Source organism: Lepus europaeus, chromosome 3 (assembly GCF_033115175.1).
Source record: "Lepus europaeus isolate LE1 chromosome 3, mLepTim1.pri, whole genome shotgun sequence".
Taxonomy (NCBI): Eukaryota; Metazoa; Chordata; class Mammalia; order Lagomorpha; family Leporidae; genus Lepus; species Lepus europaeus.
The window spans coordinates 140,285,483-140,310,139 of NC_084829.1; positions in this window are offsets into that span (position 1 = coordinate 140,285,483).

Below are 24,657 nucleotides of genomic sequence, written 5' to 3' on the forward strand. Positions count from 1 at the left end.
AAGACATACACTTTGGCATGGATTTTTTTTTTTTTTTTTGCATCTGTAATTTCTGATCAAAGTTTCTTCATTTATGGCAAATGTACCTATAGCTTAGTCCTGGAGTAATCCCAAGGAAATGACCTCCCTGACTCTTGTACTCCCTGGAGGCTTAATTCCAAATTCTCATTTCCTACCCATTTGTCCTTCGTTCTCAGTTTGGACTGAAATTTCTTTTTGGAAGAGCTATGAACACTTAGTGATACATGTTTTAAACAGCAAGACTTCCTCTATTTTAAATACGTTTCATGCAGTCAGAGTTTTTCAGGATGCAGAATATTCTTGGCTCATTTTACTTTCCCTTTTCTGAATTGAAGGGTATTGTAGGCTTCTTTAAGATAAGAGATTTATGACATATGTTTTGTGACTCCCAAGTGTTAAGAATTATCTCAGAGTGTCCTGATGTCCTTTAAAAGTTTTAAAACATCAACATAAATCCACTTTAATGTTAATAAGAAATGTTTGCCAGGATACTTTTCAGAAAGTATTGTAAAATTAAGTAGTTCACTCCCAAGAAGCTTTTTCTTATCATAATAAGACATTTTAAAGTAACTCCAGTGTCTAACCATGAGGTAGCTACTTTTACAAACATTTTGAAATATTTTGAAAAGGAAAAGTCTTTCCTATCCATCAAATCTTGTTAATCAAAATCTTGTATAGGTTATACAGTATTAAAGTTATTGCATTCACACAGAATTGTTAAGTTTTAATGGGGCTACATTTAAATGAGATTTAAATCTTGAAGCTATTTCCTCAATTTTATTGTTTAGTAAAAGTCTGACTACCACACATCCAGATGGGATTTGTTTTCCCATTTGTATGCTATGATTTGATTTTGCTCTGATTTGGTTCCTACTTACTCATTCAACACCAAATCTCTCCATAATTTAAACACTGGTTCCTAGGTATAATTCACTTGTAACAAAAATGCAGCTCTCTCTGTCCTGGTAGAAGCACATTCCTGGAATAAATATCTCTCCTTGGGGAAACAGTAGGATGGAAAAAGTTCTTCAAAGGTTGTTATGGGACAGAAAAACAGACAATAATTGCTTATTGAGTTCGTTGCTTCTTCTATTTAAATCTGGTTTTAATCAGTGCAGAACTTTACCTTGTATCCATTATGAAATTATTTGTTTTTACTTCTGTTAGCAGAAAATTTAACTCGTAAACTGTGGCTAGCTTTAATTATTTATATTTCCAGCCTACATGTATTCAATTATGTGTTTGCACTGAAGAATCTATTTTTTGAAAGGACAGTTTTTTTTTTTATAACTGATGTGTTAAGAGGGTGACATAAGATATACTCAAGAAAAATATTTACTCCTACATTCTTTGATTTCTTTGTAACTCTAAGCACCTATTGTTCTATTGCACTCTAGTTCTTAAAATGTTTCTGTTACCTCTGCCTTGAGACTTGAACTTCTGAGTTTCTTTGTTACCACTATTTGTAGAAAGTAGCCACAGGGAAGGTATCTGTATTCTTTGTGAGGTAGAAGCAAATAAATCATTTATCTTTTAGAGGAGGGGAAAGGTAAGTAATTCCCTCACTTTTGATTTTTCTTTTTATTCTCCTCCTGTGATGCATCCAGCAGCTCTTCTGCAGACTTTGCTGCTGTGCTAAAATAATTTCTCATTAAGCAGGCAGTCAACACGCAATGAATGCACTGCCCAATCAGCTGGAGCTCATTTAGGCCAGGGTTTAGGCAAATCAGGGGGCACGTTAGAAAGGACGAAACTGCAAAACCTTTATTCTCCAGAAGTCTGAATATTAGCGCATCAAGGCCCACAGGAAGTAATGAAACTAAGCCACATATCCCCAAGTGAAAATGGACATAGGCCAGATTGAGATAGCAGTGCAGTGAGGGGATAACGTAAGTATGAGGAAATGCTAATCTTGAAGGTGACTTTGCGGAGACGTGCAGAGAACCATCTCCGTGAGTTATTGGTGGGGAAGGATGGGTGCATGCAAGAAGGGGAGACATACTTGAGTCTCATGGAAGAGCACTTGACATGCTAAAGATATAATGCAAAACTTTATGTTTGGGAAGGGAAGTGGATAATGAAGAAAAAGAAACTCAATGTGGAGGACCCAAGCCCTTTGGAGAGTCAGATTCCTTTCACATCACTCAGATGAACAAGTCTTTCTGTCACAGCCCGGGAGGCAAAGGTGCTTCCCACTTCATAGGTGATCCAACTGGGGATCTGAGCGATCCAATAATTTGGCCAGTGCTAATACAAGTGGCCTTTGGGAGGACCTGGAGTTGGTCTCACTTTCTGTGGGCAGTAACTTCTAATTGTACCACATTAGGTGTGTTAATATGAAAATGTTCTTGACTGTATTTGTTGTTACCTACATATATATATATATATATCTCCTCTATTTGTGTAAGCATATTTCAAAGAGTTGGTGGAAAACAGAATTAAAAGATAGAGTTATTTTGGTGCAAAAAATTTGCAATCCATATAGATTTTTTATAATATACGTTTTTCAGATAGTCCAAAAGGCTTGTCAAAAAGGCATATTAAAAGTTGATTTGGGGGCCTGAACTACAAGTCTACAGTCACAGGCATGTTCTGTAGTAGTTTTTCTAAGGTAGACAATGCCCATGAGGAAAATTATATTCTCACTTTAAAACTTTCTTTCCCTTTGGTCTGAAAGGGAGGTTCTTTCTACTTACTGTATACTTCGCTGATGGCGAAGTGAATCTAGCTATGAGATTATTATTTAAGTTCTTATTTTGGCTATGCTATTGCAGAAAAATGTTAGCCATCTCTTTTATAAGGTCTAAAGATTAAATTGTGCATCCTACAGATTCCTTCATAATAGAATTAGTTTCCTACCTTGAAGAGAATAGAGAAATGAAAGAACAAGTTGGGCTTAGAATAGAGAAATGAGGGAGCAAGTCCTAGATCGCTTGCTGACAATAGCAATATCACATGAATACTTAGCAAACCGTTTCAACCATTGGATAACAACTTAAGAAAACATTTACCAGAAGGTCCAATGCCTTCTATAAATTTTAAGAATCATGTATTTGAAAACACCTCTTAAATATCTAACATGGTGTAGTTTGTTTAGCCAGTAAACTTAAGCACAACCATCTAAAATGTTTTTAGTTTCTTTCTACCAACAAGTCTAAAACATATGATACACAGATTCAGGTCCCACAAATTAAAATGTATCTTTGATTGATTTTAGCAGCTTAAATTTATGGACAATCTTATCTATAAGCCATTTAAAATAAAACTCTTAATAAAATTTCCCCATGTGGACATACAATATGTACACACATATAATATAGCATAATAGACCAATATATCAATTTTAATAATAGCTTTTAAAATCTTTAACTCTTTTTGTAGATTGCCAATTGATTTGAATTGCTTTTTCTTTTTAGTAACCTCAGTTAACCATACTTTCTCACAGTTGGTACTGTTAATACATTATTGGCTTCATCTGTTTACAGAGCCATCCCAAAGTACTGAATACAATAAAAGTGGCTGGAAAAAGTCCATAGGAACCTATAGGAGGACAGCTAAACACAGAACCAACAACACTTTAGTTTTATGAGCAGCAGATCATATATAACTGTGGATGACAAAAGACTTTAAGTCGCCATGTTTAAAATTATAAACTCATCAACCAACAAGAGGCACTTGCTTACTTCACAGTATTTTTGAAAGCACCTGTAGGATTTTACAAGTATTTAACCCTTTAGGCCTCTGGGGCTTTCTCATTAAGATAACTATCATGTCTAGTAACACAAGATCATTAGACTTTTTAATTCTCAAACATTTGTATTAATAGCATTTTCCATTATAGAAACTTAAAGTCTGGTACCACATCACATCTTGACAGTACTTCTAATATACTCCAAATAGACTGATTAGTTGGTGTCTCTATAAGATGAGAGACATAGGTCCTTCGATTTTTTCAGTTGGGCCCAAACTGGAAAAACCAAAGTCCAGGATTTACTGGAAATTTTAGAAACCAGATTGTTTGAAACTTTGATTTTTTGAATGCCTGTCAAGAATGCCAAGAAGGCTCAAAATCCAAAATATCTGGTTGAAATAAGATTCCTTAAAATCATGACATAACATAGACCAAATTTGATGATTGTTACAAGGTGATTATTCAAATTTTTGAACAAAGCACATATTTAAATAACCCATAGCTCTTAATAAAAATTCAGCTGTTTTTGAACAATTAGAATTTAACAGACATCAAGAGAACATAATAGATTACTTTAACACATTGCTTTAACAGAGCATCAGAGTTTAATTCTATGTCAAAGAGAAATTGAGCTTCCTGTGATCTTTTGCTGTGAGGTTTCCTTCCTTTACCTTCTTTCATATTGGTGACCATGTTTCTGTGTTTCTGTGTGTAAGACATCTTTAAGCATCTTTTGCAGGGCAGGATGAGTGGCAACAAATTCTTTCAGGGGGGCAGGAAAGACTGGTGGTTAAGTTGCTACTTGCGATGCCTAAATCTCAAATTGGAGTGCTTGCATTTGAATATTCCAGCTCCCTGCTCACGTGTACTCCGGTGGGCAGCAGGTGATGGCTCAAGTAGTCGGGTCCCTGCCATCCACATGGGAGACCCAGATTAAGCTCCTGGCTCCTGCCTTCATTCAGACCTAGCTCTAGCTCTTGTGGGCATTTAGGAAGTGAACCAAAGGACAGCACATCTCTGCTTCTCTGTCTCTGCCTCTGTCTCTCTTCCTCTTTGTCTCTCTGTCAAATAAAACGTTTATTTTGGTATAAAAATCTGTTTTAAATCCATTCATAGTGTTTTCATCATGTGTATTCTCCATGAACTTTTTGAATATGCTTCATAGTTCAACCTCCCCCAGCTCACCACCTTAGAGTAAATCACTAACATCATCAGATTAGTAAAGGAGAGCAAAGAAATGCACAATCATGACAAGTATCAAATTCTACTCAGAGCACCAATATTTGATCCTATCCGTTCAAAGTGTTTCCATACGTATTGATGAGCATAGTGGTCGGGTATGAAGTGGTAATGTCCATTCTAACACTCTTCAGGGGAGTGGGGGCTGAGAAATTGGCATCTCCAGACACCATGGTAGCCCCACTTTCAGCAGGAACACCTGCAGCTCTCCCATCAGACAACCTCTTTGTCCTCCAACACCCGTCTTCATTTCGGAGTCGTTTTTGCTGAGAGCATGACTAGACGCTTTGGCAGTTGGCTGTATTACTCACTGGGTCTTGATCGATTTGGCGACCAGTTTATACATCTTTCTGTGAGAGCCTGGCTGCTGTGAGTTCATTCTTCAGAAGAGCAAACTCCTTTCTGCAACTGAGAAGGGGTCAAGTTCCTGGAACTGCTGCTTTTCAGGGAAGAAAACACCCTGGCGGATGCTTTCGAATTGCTAACAGGCTATCCCAAGCTAATGTTGGGTCCAGGGTGACTTTTCTGTTGGAATTTTCATGGTGACATCACCATATTTAACTGTGAAGTATTCAGACTTCTGAGTTACAACATGATATATTTTATATAAGAAGGATTTCAGAAATTATTGTGATACATAAAATATAACCTGAATCTGTATATTAGGTCATAATTTAGTACATAAAAGTTTTATGTGGAAAATCCTTAGATGCTGGGATATTTACTAAAATCTGTTATTTTTTCTACATCTGGAGGAATACAAAATAGTAATAAACATTTATATGCATCTAAATAGTTATAAATAGTATGAGATTTTACTAATATTTTTTAGCTTATGTGGAAATGTCGAGTGACTTGGTCAAGTTTAATTTTATCAAGATGTACTTTTCTTTAGAGAAAAGTTATTTCTACTTTTAAATAATAGATTTTGCATAATGGAAAGACATTTTAAAATGCAGAAACATGAGAAATTCAAAAGGCTTCTTTGGGGAGGGAAAATGACCAGAAAAAAAGAGAGAGTTGGAGGAGAGAAAGAGAAGGAAAAAGAGAAAAAAAAAAAGTCCCTTCGGTTAACTATGTAATACATGATAAATTTTTGTGTGTTTGAATGTTTATAAAAACAAATGCTTAACTCACTTACTGATTTCCCACTATCCCGTCTCTTCTGTCTTTCCTTATTTGCTAAAACATTGAGTATCCTTACATCTGGAAAGTACATCTGGCTAGAAAATGTTTATGAATCCTTTGCAGCTCTTCAAAGTAGACATTCTCAACCTGCTAGTGGGCTCTTGTTGGAGATGGGCCTTTTCCTTAAATGGCTGTGTTGGTATTGTTTGGAACTGACTTTAGCACATAATTCTCGGGAGAGAGCAGTAGTCTGTTTTAGCATTCCCTTTACTATAGCACACTCATGGACATTTTTATTATCGTTTCAGCCATTTCATGTAGTCATTATTACAAAATTGAACTTTAGTTCATTTTGGAGTCCTATGGCTATGACTGTCATTGTATCTATTTGAAATATAAATGTTCCCTGTCTAATATTGTATGCATTTCACCAGAGGCTGAGAATTCTATTCTCAAATTAATGATCTGTTTATTTAAATGATGACTGTGGTCCTTAGAAGCAGAGGAAAAACAACATTTGTACAGTCTGACAGTCTGATGCATTATTTATGGTTAGCTCTTGTTCACGAAGCTTGAGACTCTGAGCCTTCCAGTAGAAGGTACCTGTGAGACCCCGTGGGCAGCTTCCGCCTCAGCAAGCTCTTCTTCCAGCATACCCAGAGCATATGACAGTCTAGTCTCTGCTTGAACACATGCACAGGCAAGGTCTTCACTATTTTATCAAACTAGAGTTGCTAGGCGGTTCTTCATGACCTGTGGACTCAAATCTGTTTTGTACCATTTGATTTGACCCTGTTCCCTGGAGCAAAACCAAACCAGCTACTCAACACTGACATAGTAGCTCTGAAGGTATCAAGGTTTATCCAAACCTCCCACTCTTGATGTGGTGGAAGACGTCTGGCCACAGAAGCTTGAGCTCTTTGGTGCCCTTGACAAAACCATGTCAACCCTGGTGCACTATGGGAGGCTTTAATGTCCCAGGTGCTGTTGAAGTCGTTATTAGATTTTTTTATACCTAATCCCTGCACAATATATGTTATCCTTAAGATATAGACACCAAAACTCAGAACCAGAGAGTTGAACAGTCACTAAGATAATTGGCAGTATGCAGGGCGGCTTGTAGCTCTATTTGAATCAAAGCACCGTAGTCTTTCTCACCACATTGTGGTTTCTCTCTACGGTCTTGAGTTAATTAGTCTTTGCTTCTAGAACAATCATGTGCCTCATTATATAGTCTCCAGACTTTCACCTCCTTAGGCATTTCCCCTCACCCACACTGAACTTATTCCAGTTATTAATATTTCAACTAAAATACGAAATGCAGATTCAAACATGATCTCTACTTGTGTGAATCAACAAACAGGTTTCCACAAAACACTACGGTGCTACTTACATCTCAAAAATTACATTAAAATATACTTATGAAAATGTTGGAAAAATTTGTGATTTAGGACTAGGATGTTATAGGTGCATGTCTCTTTTTTAATGTATTATTAATAATATCTAGTGATGGCTCCAAGACTTTTCTTAACTTTAAGTGGTGAAGCAGAAATACCATTTGAGACACATACAATAATTTTTATAGGTTAGAGAGATATCTGTGATTACTGTTTTTGACATAGTTGCAGTTATGCCAATACTACTGTGCTGTTTTGCCTGTGTTCATAGTGGGAGGAAATGCTAAATTTCTGTCAAAAGTTAGTGAAAATAATGTACACTCTCATGATAGTGGACTCTCTAAATTCCATCTATGGGCGATTGTGAATACATTAATGCATGGAAGTCAGTCTGGAGATTCCTCAGAAACCTGAACATAACCCTACCATACAACCCAGCCATCCCACTCCTTGGAATTTACCCAAAGGAAATTAAATTGGCAAATAAAAGAGCTGTCTGCACCTCAATGTTTATTGCAGCTCAATTCACAGTAGCTAAGACCTGGAATCAACCTAAATGTCCATCAACAGAAGACTGGATAAAGAAATTATGGGATATGTATTTATAGAATACTATATAGCAGTAAAAAAAATGAAATCCAGTCATTTGCAACAAAATGGAGGAATCTTGAAAACATCATGCTGAGTGAAATCAGCCAGTCCCAAAGGGACAAATATAAGATGTTCTCCCTGATCGGTGACCACTAACTGTGCACCTAGAAGGAAACCTGTTGAAGTGAAATGGACACTATGAGAGACAGTGACTTGATCAGCTCTTGTCCTGACTGTCGAGGAACAACTTACTACTTTATTCCTTTCAGTATTTTTTTTTTTGTTGTTCTACTTAATACCATTGGTTGAACTCTGGAAATCTGTATTTATTAAATAAAAGTTAAGAAAAAACAGGGCCTCAAAAAAAAAAAAAGAAAGAAAGAAAGAAAGAAAGAAAGGCACTGAGACAGAGACAGACAGACACAGAGAGATCTTCCTTCCATTCAGCAGTTCACTCCCCCAGTGTCTGCAATACCCAGGAATGGGCCAGGTGGAAACCAGGAGCGGAGAACTCAACATGGGTTTCTCACATGGGTGTCAGGGACCCAACTACTTGAGCCATTGCTGCTCTCCTCCAGGGTGTATATTAGCAGGAAACTGGCATCAGAAGCAGAGGAGCTGGGACTCAATGTAGACACTCCAGTACTGAAGGCAAGGATCCCAAGTGGTGTTTTAGCTACTGCACCAAATGCCTGTCCAAGGAGAACTATATGGGAAGTAAAAAACATAGCAATCCAATTAAAAGTGAAATGAAGGCTAATTTATCATAACTTTTTCTTAGCGAATTCTGCAAGGCACTGGGTGTTGACTGTGCTATTTTCAAAAAGCCCACGTAGTGTCTGTTTAGCAGATCATTCTAGAAAATGATTTGGGATCATCTTCAATGTTGCTAGCTTGTAAACTCCAGATTGTATCTTATTTCCTTTTCTGAGAATTAAGGCAATTTCTTTAAGTTTGAATATAAAAGTTGTTTGATTCCAGGCATTTTAACTCATTAACAATGGTAAAACATATACCTGCTGCACCTCACAATTTAACCCCCAATACCTTCCTCCCTCCCTCTTCTCCTTTCCTCTCATCCTGTCTTTCTCCTTTCCTTCTTTCTTTTTTTCTGTGTTTATTTAGTGTGGAATCATGTTAGCTACTGGAGTTGTGCCAATAAGTAAGACCTCAAGCACTGGCCCACTTGGACTTGATATTTCAACAGGTAGTTCATTTGGAGGGACTAATCTTTTAGTGAGGATGATTTTTTTTTTTTTTTTTTGTTTTTTTGTTTTTGGACAGGCAGCGTGGACAGTGAGAGAGAGAGACAGAGAGAAAGGTCTTCCTTTTGCCGTTGGTTCACCCTCCAATGGCCGCCGCGGCCAGCGCGCTGCGGCCGGTGCACCGCGCTGATTCAAAGGCAGGAGCCAGGTGCTTCTCCTAGTCTCCCATGGGGTGCAGAGCCCAAGGACTTAGGCCATCCTCCACTGCACTCCCTGGCCACAGCAGAGAGCTGGCCTGGAAGAGGGGCAACCGGGACAGAATCCGGTGCCCCGACCGGGACTAGAACCTGGTGTGCCGGCGCCGCAAGGCGGAGAATTAGCCTATTGAGCCGCAGCGCCAGCCCAGTGAGGATGATTTTTACCCCCAGAATGCATACTGATTCATTTTTATCTTATCCTCCTTCTTCCTAGCATGAAACATCAAGCAAACCTGTGAGTCCTTTTTGAGTTTTTTTTTTTTTTTTTGATAGTCACCTATTAACATTAAAGCACTTTTTCAAATTCATGAGGGAGGGAGGGAAGGAGGGAGGGAAAGAGAGAGAGAGATATGTTATTCATCCTCTGGTTCACTCTGCAAATGCTCACATTCACCAGGTCTGTACCAGGTACCAGGTGTCCCACACCGGGGCAGGAACCCAACCACTTGAGTCATCATCTCCTGCCTCCCCAGGTGCTGTTTAGCAGGAAGGTCAAATCCAAAACCCAGCAGGGACTTGAACTCAGCCCCTCCACATGGGATGCTGTTCTCCCAAGTGCTGTCTTTCCTGCTGTACCAATCATCCGCCCCATCTATTCTTATTCTTTTAGCATTTTAGGAAGCTTCAATTAAATTTGGCTTTGACTTTTCAGCTTTCCAAACTAAGCTTTCTTGGTTGTCTACAATTTATTTCCTATCTTCATAGATATGCAGTATATATATATTTCAGAGTTTCCAGTTCAGTCACTCTTTCATTAATTTTTCACTAACTTTATTGTTGAAACTTTGCTTAATAATTTGTTTAGTCTGCTAGGAAGATCCTAATACAGATAATATATTTCTATTAAATAATCAAATCATAAAAGTAAATTATATAATTTGTACTATATATACATTTGTTGATTATTAATAGAAAAATTTTAAATTGTGAATAATGAATGCATGTAAGTTTAGTTCAAATCTTCAGTAAATGAACAAAACTTAATTCCTGTTTTGTTTTCACTCTTCTTTCTACATTTTACAAAATTTTTTGGTAGGAAATATGCTCCTTTAAGCATTATCTTAATAGTATTTACGCTTCCTATTAATTTCTTGTGAATGCATAAAATTGACTAGCTGGATATAGTAATACTCTTGGGAAATCTGTCAGAAATAAAATGCTTGCAAATGTGATTCTTTTCATAATAAATTCACTCCTTTTTTCTTTCTCTTATTTAGTAGCAAACAGTGTTTTGATGGGTGTAAGAAAAAATGTCTTCATAAAAATAATTTTTAAAAATGTTCACGTTTGTCATTTTTATTTGAGATGCTTTTTAAAACAATCTTGGAAACTACTGATAGTTTTGAAGTATAATGATAAAACATTGCAGTTCATCAATACCAAGCAAAGCATTCTTATTCTTATCCTATGCATCCATGGGAATGCTCCATAGCATATGGCCCAAGAACTCTTCTTTGGCTATATGCAGAAGTCTAAGAAATCCCCTATGAAAGGGAGCCCTCACCAAGATGGGCAGCTTAACCTGGCTGATTTTGGGTTCCACATTGAGCCTAGTGATTTCTGTTGCAGAACCAGGCCACCCTCACATCTGTGTGTATGTGTTGTATGCAAATATTTATACACACCCACATAAACACACATGGTGCCCCAGAGTAAACAGCGAGCTTTCCCTTCATCTTTATCTTTCTTCTTGCTCCCTGGTGTTATGAGTGGTCCCTCAGAAATTGCCAGGCCAGAACAATTAAAACCTAGATACAATACATTAAATGTTCTCTAAAAGTACTTGTGGTATTTACATAGTATCACTGCCCTGGAGGGAATTTTCAACACTGTCTCAAATCACAGTCTACCAAGTGTTCCCTTGTTGTGTCCAAGAGATGAAATGAAGTGTTAAACATTTACTGGATCAATTTTAATATACTTGATTCTGACTTTCAAGCATTTCCTTCTCTTTTGCTCAAATTATAGGAATCATTTTACATGGGAACTGAATTGCCTGAGTCATTATATCTTTACCGTCTATATTCATTTGAATATTTCATTAGCTTCATGGAACCTAATTTTTTTGTTTTTTCAAAACAATGTCATCGTAAGTTCTTTGCTTCAGTAGCCAAAAGAGCCAGGAGATGGCATTCTGCCTACTTTGCTACTTTAATCTTACACTGTAGACCTATAGAAGCAGTTTGCTACCTATTTTCCTTGTCGAAGCTTATTAGAAGATTATTTTATTGGCCTTCTACATAGCAGTATTTGAAATACTCCAAGAAAACCTATCCAAATCTTCAATAGCCCGTGGCAAATACTCTAAATTCCATAATTGGTTAGTTTAATACTTCTGCAAATTCTTGTGTGAGGGAATACATTAACTTATAAATTGCCTACTGGGAATTCCTTTTATCAAACCAGATTATCTTCTGTGTAACAACAAGGTTGGGTCAGAAATCAGGTCTTGGGCACTTAAGTGCACAGGACTATAACAAAGAAAGCAGAGGAATGAGGACAAGAGACAATTTTGAACTATGTAACCCTACCAGTTTTGAACTATGTAACCCTACCTGGTGACTTCTTGCTCCATCTACTAATAATACTCTAGTATTATTACGGCTTCAAAGAAAGAGGAACTTGTGATGGGGCCATGTTGGGGTGCAGTCCCAGGGCATAGCATGATGGCCATCTTTGTGAGCCACATCAATGCAATAGGAGAAAACCAGATAAATCTGGGCCTATCTAAAATTGCATTTTAGGAAAGAAATCTAGATAGCATGCCTTTGGTTATCACCATCATCCAAAGATACACGTGGGGATAGGGAGAAGAGTGCTGGCATAGCTGTTCTACACTCTTAATTTCTGTCTAAGTCTACATGAATACTTACTTAGTGTCCTCTGCATATGAAGTCCAAGTAAATTTCATTTAGTCTCAACAGTGCCATGCTGTCATTAAGCTTCTCCTTTGGGTCAAATTTTTCTCTCAGATTTATAGGATCTGCTTCTTGTGACCTCCACTCACAGGAAACATCCATGAACTGCTGAGTTTTCAGAATCCTTGCTGCCCACAGCGGCCAAATGAGATGACTGTCTCCACCTCAAGCATTGGTCTCAGAGAAGGTTAGAGCATACTTTGAACCCAGAAAGCAAACAAACAAAAAATAGCCATGTGGGATGTCAGTTGCTCTTTGGAGAAATGTGAGACTTTTTAGCACTATCTACTGATGAAGGGCTAGTGCATGCTTTAAAGGAGAAACTGCACCTACAGCTTTTTGTAATTGTATCCCTAGCAAATTCAAAATGTTACACGCCAGCCATGACAGATGCAAATTAAAATTGCAATAAAGACTGTTTCCCCCTTCTGAAGTCACTTCACAATAGCTTGTAATTGGTTTAAAGGGGTTATTTTTTAAAATAACCTGATAATATTTGTTTGAAATACTGTTTAGGGGGCTTTATAACACTTGAGGGGACAGCCCAGGCCTTGAGAGCTGGTTGTCCTTTTTCATTTTGCACTGGTTGGTCATCTGCTGATGTCAGACTAACACTGCAGGGCCCAGTGTTTGGCTCAGTGGCTGGGATGTCCTTGTCTCATAATGAAGTTCAAGTTCTGGCTGCACTTCTGATGCAGCTTCCTGCTGGCAGGCAGCAGATGATGGCCCAGGTACTTGGGTCCTTGGCCACCCATGTCAGAGACCTGGAGACAGCTCCTGGCTTTCTGTTGGCCCATCTCTGACTGTTGTGTGCACTGGGGAAAAGATGTGTGCCCTCTCTGTATCTCAGTCGCCTCTCTCAGCTTTTTCTTGCCTTTCAAGTGAAAAATAAATATAAATAGATAAAATTAAAAAAGAGTACAGTGCAATTTGGAAATCGTTCTGGGTCTCCAATATTGTGTCTATGGCATACAAAGTACAGTGGGAAGTTCGTTGCTATCTGAGTTATTGGTTCAAGCTTCGTAGTTGACTTAGAAAATTGGCCTTTGTACGTGGTACTTTACTTGACTTGGCTGGTGAACTCACCTAGACTCTCACTAAGTAGCTGCTTTTGTGACATCAACCAAGCACCTCGAAGAGTCGCAACGTGACACTGTTCTACGGTGTATTTCAACTGAGTTTTTCCAACTACAACAGGGTAGATAGCTGAGTCTTTTTGGCTCATTGGAATGATCAACATTCAAATGCAGAGATTCACTGGACAGACCTGAAGACCACTGTAATCCCAGAGGTGTCTGGAAAAGTGTCCCGGACACAGAGCATTTACTCCTTAGACAAGTTTCCAGGGTGACTGCTCTGTGTTCTATTTTTTCGGTCCCCTTTCTGGGAAAATGCAAAAAGTGCTTTTCTTCACACCATTGGACAAATTACCTCAGGATAAATTGAATCCTGTTTACAGTCCAGTGGCTTTATGTAATCAATTTTTTTAAACCTGAGTTTCAAACTGCAACACTTCTATAATATCAAAAATCGGGGTGGTTGTAAGGGCCCTCCCTCTCCCAAATGGTATGGATAAAGGGCAATGTAATTAAGGCAGGAAGTTTGGGTCCAAGCTCAACTCTGCTTTTTATTACAATGTGGACTTGAACACATCACTTCTACTCTTTCAAGGTCAGTGCCTCCTGTGGGCATAATATTTATCTTGCTTTCTTGTGAAACGCAACGTGAAGGTACTTTGTAAATTCAAAATGTTAACAAACCTTGCGTAGGGTTTTGATGATTCTTACTTTTTTAACCCTAAACCAATGAGCAACCCTCTGCAAGATATATTGTTATCAGTGCTCTAGCGGAATGATGGGAAAAGAAGGGCAGAGTGGGGGCTGTCAAGGGAGACAAAGGGAACAGTGAGGGCACAGGAAGAAAGACTGGCATATGGTGCAAAGGGGGAGGGTCACAGCACAGAGGAAGCCGGTCAGTGGAAGAACCACACACGCGCGCGCGCACACACACACACACGCTTCTGGCGAAGGAACTCTTACAGACAAAGTGCTAGACAGTGAGGCTAAAATATCTCTGGCCTTTTGGCTGAATCTTGCCTTATAAAACCTATTGTCAATTTCAAATTGGCAGCTGTGGCCATGACTATTTAAACAAACGAAACCACTTGTCTCATTTTGCTGGTGAAAAGAAGCCTTTAAATGACATCTTTCAGATTTATTCTTAGGCTTTTCCACATAAGGATCTGTTAACTAGGTGGGCCCCCCGTGTCGCTCAAATGCCCGGTTGAAAGTGGATGTTCTGGCCTGCTGGGTGTGAAAGCAGTTCTGGAAACACCCTCCAGGGGCGTCATCCATAAATTCTTAGCCTCCAGGTGTGCGTCCAGGACTTTGGGAGGGAGGTTCTGGTTAAAATGCAGATCCCCAGGACCTGCGTCAAAGTGACCAAACCAGTGTTAGTTTGGGGAAAACCTGGAAACTGGTGGGCTGAACAAGATGCTTAGACAGTTGGCACCCCTAGACCAGTGTGAGGGTCCCCAGCTAGGTCAGGTCAGTGCAGGCGCCACCAACAGGCTTCTGGGACCAGGTCAGCCTCAGCTGCTGCAGCCCAGGCTGGAAGGGACACTCCTGAACAGATGGCTCAGAACCTTTCTCCTGGAGGAAAGGTGAAGGGTTCTCAGCCCCTTGTCCTCCATGAGTCCCTTCCACAGCAGAAGCTTGGACGTGTGCCTTGGACAGTGTCCGCTCTGGTTTCTTTGCCTTTTATTTTCAGTCTTCAGTGTCGCTTGAACCTCACTGTTTCAGTTACTCACCCAAAACACGAGGCATTTTTATCTGCAACTTTTGCTTGTGTTCTAGGACTATTATTTGTGCATTTGGGCTGCGGGTATGTCCTTTCATGAATTGGGCAGAATTCTTGAAGAGAAAGAAAACTTGATATTTAGTGCATGGGCTACTGTCATGCATCAATCTACATCAAAAGACCAGAGGCTTCCGGCCCTCCCCCACCCACAGTCTGAAGCCTGCACAAGCTTCAGACCAAGGCTCAGCCAAAGGAAATGTGCGGAAGTGTGTTTTTCACAGGAATTAACTCTTGCAGCCAAAGAGGTACATCGGGTTGCTGTAGATCCTTTTCCTCGTAAATGGCTGGGTTCTGCTTTTCTCACCCATATTGGTGTTGTGTTTTGTTTTAACTTACCAAATTTAATGAAGAATTTGCAGGTGGGGGGAAGAAACCCCGTGTAATCTTTGCTGCTTTCTTAAAAAAAGAAGGAAGGAAGGAAGGAAGGAAGGAAGGAGGGAGGGAGGGAGGGAGGGAGGGAGGGAGGGAGGGAGGGAGGGAGGAAGGAGGGAGGGAGGGAGGGAGGGAGGGAGGGAGGATGTCACTGCATTTTTATTTACGGTCAATAAGTCCATATGAATATGTGGCAAGTATTGCTGCGACCGTCACAAAGCAAATCACCATGTCACAAGAAATATTATTAAATTCTATAATTTCCTTTTCTGAAAGTAGTTTCTCTGTATGGAGTTGGAGAAAGAAAATTGCATTCAATATTCACCTTAACTGAAAAGCAGCTGAGTGTGGTGGCAGCTATCCTATAAATAGCAGATCTGTGACCTCATTCCTATTCTCTCCCTGTCTAGCTGTTACCAGTTTCCAGTTGAATAGAAAATTGTCAATCATCTGGGCATATCGGCCAGCTTATTTGGATAATTCTGGCCAGTCCTTGTTTCCTTTTAGTGATTCAGGTACGGTTGCCTCTCCCTAAGGGAAAACAGTCTGCAATCTGTGTCGTTGCTCTTTGCCTACATGGCCCAGGTAATTGCCGTTGTGTGGAATTGGCCTAATGTGACCTTGAAAAACTGCTTAACCTTTTGGAGCCTCAGGTTATCCATCTGTAAAGCGAATATTGTAGCTGCCTCTCCCTCATTTCAATGGAATGCTTTGAGAATTGATTAGATAGTGTGCATAAAGCAAGCTGACCTCCTCAAGAAGGAATACAATGTATGATTTTATTTCTGGCCTCAAAGCTCTTAGGCCAGGCCTCTTTAGTACAACGTGGTCATTATCTGCTCTTTTGGACTGCCTAGAGAGGAAATTCACACCATTCAGGGCAAAAACAATCCACTCCAGTTTCTAAATGGTGGGGATTGTCTATCTGTGGAGCACAAATTCAACAGATGGTTGCCGACCTTCCAGTTGGTTTTGTGGCTCTTTAAACCGTGTTCATTAAAACATCAACTTTCAGACAACTCTGCAGAGACGTGGAGGGATGTGTGAATGACAGCTTGTCATAGAAAGGAGACAGTCCGTATGAGACAGGAGTTTCTTATGTGTCTGATTCTTAGAAGCAGTTGTTAAATTAAGGTGTAAAATAAGCAATTGGGTAAGTCTATCGGTAATTAGAAGGGCTGAAGTTGTTTGCCATGTGTTTGTGGATCTCCTACAGCTGTAAACATTTTTGGACCCCTACTAATAAATAAATTTTGCAGGATTTGAGTAAAATCTTGTTGATACAGTGAACTAGGAGGCTAGTTTAGATGTATGTCAGCTGGAAGTTGCTGCAAGCTCCTATTTGTAATTCTACATGCCTACTTGTTGACTGAAATGTCCCCTTTCAGGGCACATGCATGTGGTGTGACAGGGTAAAGCTGCCACCTGCAGTGCCGGTATCCTATAGGATGCTGGTTCAAATCCTGGCTACTCCACTTCTCATCCAGTTCCCTGCTAATGCACCTGGGAAAGTAGTGGAAGATGGCCCAGATGCTTGGGCCGCTGCACTCACATGGGAGATCCAGAAAAATCTCCTGGCACCTGGCTTCAGATCCTCTGAGCTCTGGTCATTGTGGCCATTTGGGGAGTGAAACAGCAGATGAAAGCTCGCACTCTCTCTCTCTCTCTCTCTCTCTCTTCCTCTCTCGCCCTCTCTCTCTCTAACTCTGCCTTTCAAATAAATAAATGAATCTTTTTAAAAATGTCCCCTTTCCCAGGATGTACCTGCTTCATTTGAGACTTGATGGGGAATGCTATGCAAACATAGACATCAAACTTGTGGATGTACATTCCCAGGTGGCTTCACACCAGTAGATGTACCACCCCTGACCTCATAAGAGAAGCCAACAGTTGGTGTGGGGGAATTTCTTCTTTTGCCAGCTGCCATTGCTGGAGGTGCTGCACAGGTACCCTCTCTCCCCCCTTCCCCACCAGTCTTCCCTTTGGACAATCCTCTGGTCCATGCATAAGAGAGATTCCTCTGTGTAGGGCAACCCATGCTTATACTCCCATATACATTTACTTTCTCACCTTTTTAATAAATTCTGTTGTTCTGTGCATCTTCTACATGTCTACACATAGAATGCTTGTCTTTGTGTGAGGCAAAAACCTGGATAAAACTGAATACACCCATGGTCACCTTGATATTTCATGTTGAATTTCAAGTTCCCTTTTTTTCAGAAGGAGGAACACAACCTGACCCAAGATTTTGGGGAAACGGATACCAAATTTGTCCTGTTTTTGATTTACAGTCTCTACAGAGATGTATTATGCTATAGCACTTTGCATTTAAGGCTGCCAGTGCTTACTTATTCTTTCTCCCTTTCTTCTGTGGGCATGCAGACAAGCACTCACTATTTAGCTTGTAGAGTTTTCATTTATTTATCAAATGCTTTGCTTTACGGAACATTTTGGCCATTTCCTTGGACCATTTTGTTGCAAGAAATAAATGTGGTTCTTTAAATGATTTATTTCTTTTTCTGTCAACTGGGGAACCAAAATAAAATCGACATTTTCAGGAAACAAAAGTACTATAGAACTCAAAAACATTTACTCTGAAATGAAAATTTGTGTTTACTTAGAGCTCTGTTTCTGTTGAAAAACAAACATCATGGACTCTCAGAAAAAGAAGAGAAGCCCCCTGCTGACACATTCTCTCATTGATTGATGATGTTGTCTTCACAGAGCAGCTTCAGAAATGGCAATCAGGGAACAAATGGGTTGAGCTTTATTCAATAAAATACCTTTTAAAAAAAAGACATAAAAACTTAAAATACAAAGCATTGCATTTAAAACTGGAGAAACCTAATTGGGTGAGTTTATTCTCTGTAAAATAAAGAAGATGAAATTGTGTTTTGGCCTCATTTGTATGACATCAATCTGATTTGAAGGCTGCCAGCCCACACCGTAATGTGCCACATTTTGTACTGAGAGATGCACATAAACTGGAGGCTTCTTTTGTTTCCCACTGGGTCTGCCTTCCTGAGTCCTACAAATCGAGCCCTGGCCCGGGCTGGGTTCCATATTCTACTGACGGGGGACGGAGATAGGAATGCGAGGCTAACTAAGCGCAGTGAAGGTTCATGAAACATTCAAAGAGGACCAGATGCACGGCATTGCGTGTATTAGCTCAGTGTGCCCTCGTCCCCTCTCTGATCATCTTTGTTATACAGAAGAGGAAATGGTACAGAGAAGCTAAGTCGTCAGCCGAAGATCACACAGCTAGGTCAGAACAGACATGGCGCTGAACTGAGTTCAGTATGATCCCAGAGTTCACGTCTTAACTGTGAGGCTTACACTGCTGCTCTTTATTAAAATAATAAATAAATAAACCCTTAATACTTTGGCAAATTTTAGTACAAAGATAATTTAGGAATCACTTTATTCCCCATTTTCATGCATTTTATTTTTTTCTTTCCTGCTTTCCATTTCTCCAACAGGCTCTATTAGTTTACTGTAATACTGTTGAATCTACATGTGATACAATGTAACTTAGTTTTGCTGCTGATGGAGTCTATAAATTACTTTAAGGGGATGTAATCTGTCCTCCCTTTACTTTTAACTTTTTTCTTCCATGAATAAAAATGTATGTCCCAAATCCTGTTTTCAGAGTAAACTTTAAGCATTTGAAAAGATTTATTTACTTGAAGTGCAGAGTTAGAGAGAGAGGGAGAGGGAGAAGGAGAGAGAGAGAGAGAGAGAGAGAGAGAGAGAGAGAGAGAGAAAGAGAAAGAGAAAGAGAAAGAGAAAGAGAAAGAGAAAGAGAAAGAGAAAGAGAAAGAGAAAGAGAAAGAGAAAGAGAAAGAGAGAATAATGTTCTACCTACTGGTTCTCTCCTCAAATGGCTGCAATAGTCAGAGCTGGGCTAAGCTGAAACCAGGAGCTAGGAGTTTTATATAGGTTGCACACATGGTTTGCGGGGCCGCTAGTACGTGGGTCATCTTCTACTGCTTTGCAGGTGCTTTAGCAGGGAGCTGGATGGGAAGTAGAGCACCAAGGAGTTGAATCAGTGCTTATATGTGCTACAGGCATCACAGGGTAGCTTAACCTGCTGCACCACAGCACTGGCTCCCAAATTCTTTTAAAGCTTTATTTTATTTATTGGAAAGGCAGAGTTACAGAGAGGGAGGGAGAGAGAGAGAAAGAAAGAGAGAGAGAAAGAGAGTGAGATAGATCTTCCATCTGCTGGTTCACTCATCAAGTGGCCACAATGGCCAGGGCTGGACCAAACCAAAGCCAGGAGCCAGAGGCTTTATCATGGTCTCCCACTTGGGTGAAGGGCCCAAGCACCGGGGCCATCTTCTGCTGCTTTCTTAGGTGCATTAACAGGGAGCTGGATCGGAAGTGGAGCAACCGGGACTAGAACCGCTCTCATATGGGATGCCGTACTTCAGGTCAGGACTTTAACCGGCTATGCCCCAACGTCGGCCCCGGCTCCCAAGTTTTAAATTTATATAACCACATTTCTGTTTTCTTTTGAGCCCAGTGTTTCTCAAGATAGTTTTAGTGATGGGAGGATGCATAGTGTGTTCAGTCTGGGTCTTCTCTCCTTGTTATTGCCTCCTGATTTTGAGTATTATGTGTATTTTTTTTACTTTTCAGTCACACATTAGCAGAATTGCTTGTAATAATAAAAGAAAGCAACTTGAGACTTTCCTAACCATCTACAAACCACTAGATTTAGAGCTTTGATACTTAAAGCACCATGTGTTTGAAGATTAAGTTTATGGGGATTCTTTCCTTAAGCACTGGCCAGACTGTACATGTGCTGTGTCATTCTTGCTCTATTCTAGAACAGAACAAACTAGGGAATTTGACTCTCCTCTCCTATCAAATCCTCCCAATTCAGTGCTCAAAGCTCTCTAAAGACCTGCACAATGTTGGATTTGTGGAGCATCAGTGGTAAACAGGAAAGAGCAGGAGGTCTGAAGCTTTCATATCATTGTGTTCATTGGCAACACTTTGCCTAGGACCTGGCTATGCACAGTCGTCAGTTCAGGCTGCTGTAACAAGGTGCCACCGACCCAGAGCTTAACTACTAGGAACTTATTTCTCACAGCTTTGGAGGCTGGGAAGTTCAAGATCAATGTGCCAGGCGAATTTGGCTCCTTAGTGAGGTCTTCCATGCTAACTTGCAGATGGCTGCCTTCTTGCTATGTCCTGAATGTCAGACAAGGATAGAAAGGAAGCCCTTTGTGTTCATAAGGGCAATAGTCTCTCCATAACAGTCTCAACATCATGGTCTCATCTAAACCCAATCATCTCCTAAAGGCCCAGATTTCAAATATTATCACACTGGGCTGGATATCAACATAGAAGTTTGGGTGCAGGGCATAGCTCAGTGCACAGCATTCACCTGTAGCCTTTCTTGCTGTCTTGTTGTCAAATGAAACCTTCCCTTAAAATCCATATGCCAATCTATATCAAGAACTTGATCCATCCTTGCAAGATGCTGTTGACTTTAGTAGGCTACTACTTTCCTAGTTAAGACCCATGAAACAACAGCAGCAGCAAACAACCAACCTCACTAAATGAGATAATGAAGTTGAGTTCTCCAGTGCCCCTTCTCTTGATGTTCCACCAGGTATCCCAACAGGTAGATAGTTTTCCCAGAGTGCTTATAGGTAAGGCTGTGTGCTCCTAAGCAACTGTATCTCTTTGTTTTTTTTTTCTTTCCTCATTCAATCTCTCCTTAATGCACAAGTGGTACAAAATAATTGAAGACTGAATTGATATCTTAAGTTCTGATGAAGATTCTGAAAGCAAAATATTTTGAAAGTGAGTCATGCCAGGAACAAGAATGACTGAAGAGTGAGTCTTCTGAAGTATTTTTCCCCAAAAATGCAGAACTTTTTGAAAACCACCATTGGGAAAAGATGCCATTACTGGAATTTGTTCGTGAGGCAAAATAAAATACAAAAATGTAATAAATATCTGAATGACGACTTCTGGGAACTTGATCCTTCCCTGGATGCATTTTAGGTTTTCCAATTTTGCTTACCTCCTTAAGTAAACTGTTAAAATTCGTAAGGAAATTATTGTTAAAAACTTCAGTGACTGGTTTTCAATCTCTGGTTTCCATCTTGGAGCCATATGAATGAATTATTAAGACTTTCAGTTGTCTTGCACACTTCTGCTTGGAGACAATAAACACAGACATTTCTTGGAAGATGTGTGGCAGAAGAAGGAAAAGAGGCAGTGGCTTTAAAGAAAACTATGGCCAAGGGAAGATTTACAACCAGACTACATAGAAATCAGAAGATCTGGATCTCCTTCCTTCTCTATGCTTATGCACACATCTATTCTGGTTGAAAAATGTAGTAAAGAATACAAAGACAACAACAACTTTTACTTTGTGTTTATATGGATAGTATTTTTAATTTATGCAAATGATTCAGGGTGTGAATACTACCTTCAAGATGCCCTTTGAAGGATCAAAATCTACCATAGTAGAGACTCAGGCATGCACAATGACAATATAATATGATAAAATGCGGTTACAAAGCCATGGGCAAACCACGGTGAAAGCATTGTGTGCATAGCTTCAACAATATGTTGACTTTGACTTACTTTTTCATTGATTCTTTAGTCTGGTTATAAACTGCCCCAGGAAAGTTCTAGGTTCCTGTTAGAAGCAGAAAAGTTGAGGAACCATAGTATATAATGTCTCTAGGGAAGGAGTTATGATACATTTTCTAAATTTGACATAATTTCTAGTCAAAGTCCCCGAAAACAAAAACATGATGATATAGAATCAGTCTTTAAAGTTAAGTTTATGCAAGAATCAACTATTCCCTGGATTCTGGGTTGTTTAAACAGCAAGTGTTCTCTCAAGATTCTGCTATTAGCAAGGCAAATATATTATATATATATATATATATATATTTAGAAACTTTTAAGTTCTAAGGCTGATATTTATGTTACTTTTACAGAAACAAAGAAAAAGAGGAGAGAGAAAGGGTTAGGGGCCCATGGAGTGGAGTTACTCCTTTGTGATATGGAACTTTCTTTTTCCTCCTTTGAGCTCATTGTCTATTATAAGCCATTGTGACCTGAACATGAGACTAAGTAGTAACATGGGTACTTATCTGATTCTCTTTCTTACTTTGTCTTTGGTACCCTGAATGCGTGTATGGTTGAAGTTGATTGTGAGTAACGTAACCTGAACAGGTGAAGTCACGTGTTGTAGTCCGAGGCCATAATATTTTGTGTTGTGCTAGTAGCTTTAACAGTTCCCCCTAAGTACATGGCGTGTAACAGCGTCTCCTTTACTTTCTGTGATAAGGAAGTTTGTGCTGAGTCTCAGCAAATTGGATGTTTACTTTTATTTCTGCAAGAGGATAAATGAGAAAAAGTTTTACAGTAGGAAATCCAGAGATTTTCCATATGCCCGTCTGAGGGGTGTGTTGTGAAAGCATCCACCAGCAATTCCACATTTTTATCACAGTAATACAGAGGTCAATATCTTTCTGACTGCCTGCTCTAACATTGCTAGCACAAAGTGTTAATCACAAGTATTCTCTGGATGGAGTGATGACAGATGTTACCAAAATGTCCCTTTTTGTTATAAATTAGATCTTTTCCGGCACACAGGCACAGTATGAAAGACAGCAAAAATACTTCTCTTGTTTGGCAGAGAGCTCAAGGTGCCTGAAATTGAGAAAGTATCCAAGTAGACGCAAGAATTAGGCAGCATTTTTCAAATTCCAGAAAGGATCCTTGGGAGGAGGGGATTGGAGAAGCAGCTAGCAGAGTGAGATTTGTATCTTGGGGGAGGGGAAGAGAATGGACCGCTTTTTATACCCTTCTTTTATAGGAAAAAAGAGCAGCCAGCAGAAAGGAGATGAGGATCAACATGGGGTGAGGGTGGAGGGGCTAGCAACTGCTGAGACAGTCAATAGGCAGATTGTTCATCACACATTGCCAGAAGATTAGCTGAGCAAATGCACAGACAATGCTGATTAGTGACTTGAAATGCATCAGTTCTTACTGGGGAGAACAAAGACGGTCCAGATCACTGCCCTACAGCCTAACTGCAATAATGGAACCCAGCTATGCTCAACATAATGTTTAGAGCTGAGAATTGTGGGCCCCAGCAACGTGTCTGTGTGTTTGTATTCACTCAATTTCTCTCATCTCTGGAATGGTCTCAAGAGATACATATCTTATTTCTACCAGGTTCTCTGGGGACAGGAGTCTTATAATCACAACCCAGCATATTTCAGCCCCTTGTGAGTTGTGTATTTCTTTCCACTTAATCTGAGAAGGCAGATATCATTGAATTGTCACAACTTAGCCTTTTTTTTTTTTCTTTTTGGCACTGACCTTGCAAATGCAGGTGATCGTATTTGGAAAAAACATTTCAAATTCCTTGCAAGTTATATTATTTGCTTACATAGAGGACTGTTACCGGTTATATTGAAAATTTAAAGTTATGAAATAAAATGAAAAATAGTTGCTTCTTACCCTGTTCTTGAGTGTTTTTCTGACAAAGCCTGTGTATTTTTTGTTTTATCTTGATCCCCTTTCTTTTCATGAGTCCAGAGACCTCCAAGGCTCTCTTTCTGCTACCTTTCTCTTGGAAGCTGTGGTATGGGCACTCAAGCACCCAAGAAATAGAATATGACCTTGGACTGGCACTAATTCCAAAATGCAAGAAATTTACATAAGAAATTCTTTTTGCAATATTACTATATTCAACAAAGGCAGCCCTTCCATTTAATTGATATGATAATTAAGTCTAATAATAGCTTGCCCTTTACATTTTCTTTACGTTTGTAAGAATAATCTTAGTATTATTTATAGATTTGTGTTACTTTTTATTAGAAGCCTTTTCTGTTCCCTAGATAAAAGAACTTTCCTTTAGTCATAATGCTCTTAATAGGATTCATCCAGAAGAAATTACCATCAAGCTGATAGTTCTCTCCCAGTCCTCACTGA